Genomic DNA, 3589 nt, shown 5'->3' with positions numbered 1-3589 from the left:
CTGGAGGTGGACACTGAGAATTGGTCAGCACCTCCATGCCTCCATGCCTCCCTGCACGTCCATATTGTGTTGTTGCTTGGAGACCTGGGAAGGTGGGAGTGGCCTCACCTACGTGGTGACCTGGTGTTGACTGTGGCGCTGGGGTGTAACTCTAGGCGGTGTTTACAAATGGAAAGTGGCTGGAGTCCCAGGAGGGAAAAATAACTGCCTTGTTGGAGTCTTGTCATCTGTCTTTGCTGTCCCTGGACTCTGGGACTGGGTTATGGCTGTGAGGGCAGGGACCTGGCCTTAGGGTTTGGTTGTTTCTTGGCACCAGGAGGTAGTATGTGGGGATCCTGCCACATTTAGCCAGCAGTCACAACCAAAGCCAAAATCATGGTCTTGTGCCTGGGAATACTACCTGGACACACAGTTACCTCCCAGCAACACACACACACACACACACACACACACACACACACACACACACACACACACCACATACAGTTTTGGGGGGCCCCAAAGCTGAGGAATTCTGCAGCTCTTGAAGCACTTGTTCAGCATCTACTCTATACGAGGCACACACTGGCCACAACATGGCTGGGGGTGCTACATTTGACCTTGGCAGCTTCTTAACCTCCCTGCGCCTGTTGCCACAGCTGAAAGGTAGGAATACGAGCACTGCCTCACCATCTTGTAGGCCAGGATCAGGATGAGCGCCAAAGCCTCGAGTGGGGCTGTTCCAACTGCCAAACCCTATTCAGGAACTAAGACCTATATAGATTTAATTGTGCAAATTAAATCACTTGGATTTTCCAAATCTTAGGATATTTTTATTGATTTTATATCATAAACTGTATGGAATTAGAACTAAGGTCTGCATGTCTTTGGGATAAAATACATTGGGAGTTATTAACAAATGCCATCCAATACATATAATCAAAAATACATATTGGAGCTCAGCTGGTGTGGCTCAGTGGTTGAAAGTCAACCCATGAACCAGGAGGTCACGGCTTGATTCTCAGGGCACATACCTGGGTTGTGGGCTCAATCCCCAGTTGGGGCGTGCAGGAAGCAGCCAATAGATGATTCTCTCTCATTATTTATATTTCTATCTCTCTCTCCCTCTCTCTTCCTTTCTGAAATAAATAAAATATATATATTCAAAAAATACACACAAGAAAGAAAAGAAGAATGCATGTTGATTACTCACAATAGCTAAGACATGGAAACAACTTAAGTGTCCATCGCTAGATGAATGAATAAAGAAGATGAGTATAGATACTGTGGAATGTTATTCAAACATAAGGCCGAAATCAGTTTGGCTCAGTGGATAGAGCGTCGGCTTGTGGACTGAAAGGTCCCAGGTTCAATTCCGGTCAAGGGCATGTACCTGGGTTGCGGGCACATCCCCAGTAGGAGATGTGCAGGAGGCAGCTGATCGATGTTTCTCTCTCATCGATGTTTCTAACTCTCTATCTCTCTCCCTTCCTCTCTGTAAAAAAAATCAATAAAATATATTAAAAAACAAACAAACAAAGAAACAAAAAACATAAGACAGAAAAAAATCCTGCCACTTGCACAACATGGATGGACCTTGAGGACATTATGCTAAGTGTAATAAATCATACACAGAAAGACAAATACTGTATGATATCATTTATATGTGGAATCTAACAAGTCAAACTCAGAGAAACAGAGTTAGAGTGTTGGTTATGAGGGGTGGGGTGGGGAAAATGGGGAGATATTGGTTGAAGGATACAAACTTCCAGCTAAAAGATTAATAAGTTCTGGGGATCTAATGTACAGCAATATAGCTATGTAAATATAGATACAGGTAACAATTCATTAGTACTGTATCATATACTTGAATTTTGCTAAGAATAGATCTTAAGTGTTCTCACCACAAAAAAAGAAATGGTAACCATGTGACAGTGTTGTAGGTAGTCAGACAGACATGAGCAGAGCAAGGACGATGAACCAGGTACAGAAGGTCACCAGAGCAGAACATCCCGACACCTAGCAATGGGAAACGTTCAATTCGAGACCTTGCCCCTAGTGCCTCTCCACCCTAGAATGGCAGGTGTTTCCCTAGGACCCCTCTCCACCCTAGAATGTCCCCCGTCATGCAGGTGGGATTCTCTTGACCTCTTCTCTTCTGGCATGTGGTTAGTCACGTGGTAGACCCCCACCTGTAGAGGAGAACAAGGGGTGGGGGGCTGGAGGAAAGCCCCATCTAACCTCTGTGCAAGGACAGAAGATGACAAGGTGACAGGACAGGCCCTGATAGGTCAGTTTGAAGAAGAAAGCAGTTAATTCCCCTCCGAGAGTTTAAAAGCAATCCTAGCCCTCTCCCACTCTTTGAGTCACCGGCTTGACATTTCTCTGGGAGTATCCTTTCTCTTTGCATGCTCAAATAAATTTTCCCTAGCGATTTTGGGTCTTGGCTCTGAATTCTCTTCTTAGCCAGAACGCAAGTACCGAGGTTGCTGAACCCCGCCAGGTTTGGCCTGACCCCACTGGTCAGACACCAGGTGCGGTGCCCGCCACCTACAGCAACAGGATAGAGGTGTTAGCTAATGCTGTGGTGACAGTAAGTGTATCAAATCAACACATTGTACACCTTAAATCTGCACAGTGTTTTGTGTCAGTTATATATCTTAATAAAGCTGGGGGAAATTATTTTCTAAAAGAATACATGCTGAAGTGTGTAGGAAACCATGAAGGTAATGATGAGCCAACCTCGGAAGCATGGACAGAATATTTCCTCCCAGCCAAGGGCTTGCCCTGACTTCCTCAGGGTGTCTTTTGATGGAGGAAAGTTGTTAATTTTAATCAACTAAAATAGATCTGCTTCTTCTTTTCCAGCACCTTGTCCCGTTTGAGAAATCCTGGTCTCACCAAGGCTGTGAAGAGTGCGCCCGATGTCCCCTGCTCGAATCCATCTTTCATCTCGAATCCTTTCTGTGCACGGAGTTGGGTAGGAAGTCAGGTCTGTGGCTTTCCATAGGATACCCAGTCATGCCAGCACGATGTGTTGAAAGAGGTTCCTGTTCCCATTGAATGGAAGTGGGGCTTTTGGGTGTGGCAAGCTCCATGCCATGAACACAAGAGGCGGCTGCCTTATGTGATAGCGTGGGTGAAAGTCTATAGGTTTTATGGTAAACAAGAGAAGCCAGACACACAGAAACACATTCCAGAGAGGCCTCTGCAGTGAAACAGGGCGGCTGTGGACACCCCGGGGCCGGGTGTGTCTGGGAGGAGCCTTGGGAGGGCCTTCTTGGGTGTGGAAATGTTCTGTGTCTTGACCTGGGTGCGGTGGCTCCACAGGTGTGTGCAAAGGGAAAAAATCAATGAGCTGTGCCCTGAGATGAGCTCACTGAACTGTTTGCATGCTATATGCTAATTTAAAAGAAAGCTCTTGGAGCCCGGAAGGAGGGAAAGATCCATTCACACGGAGGTGTTTGTTGTGGAGGCTGAGAAGAAGCTTTGCAGAAGGAAAAAAGGGGCAGCGCAGGCTGGCCTGGCTCCCAACTGGGCCCTGCTGTTTCCTATGGGACACAGGCTCACAGAACACCCACCTCAGACAAGGTCCCTTTGCGACCGTGAG

General features: G+C 46.6%; 1 long non-coding RNA gene across 1 annotated transcript; it reads right to left on the bottom strand.

Moving 5' to 3' along the window:
- Positions 1 to 1623: 1623 nt before the first annotated feature.
- Positions 1624 to 3356, bottom strand: LOC132215467 (uncharacterized). The gene is made up of 2 exons (XR_009448526.1): positions 2881 to 3356; positions 1624 to 2171 (listed from the first exon to the last, which is right to left on the bottom strand). It is a non-coding gene; the product is annotated as an uncharacterized LOC132215467 (long non-coding RNA).
- Between the last annotated feature and the right edge of the window lie 233 nt (positions 3357 to 3589).

This window comes from Myotis daubentonii, chromosome 14, assembly GCF_963259705.1.
Source record: "Myotis daubentonii chromosome 14, mMyoDau2.1, whole genome shotgun sequence".
Classification (NCBI taxonomy): domain Eukaryota; kingdom Metazoa; phylum Chordata; class Mammalia; order Chiroptera; family Vespertilionidae; genus Myotis; species Myotis daubentonii.
This window is presented reverse-complemented; position numbering and strand designations above follow the sequence as displayed.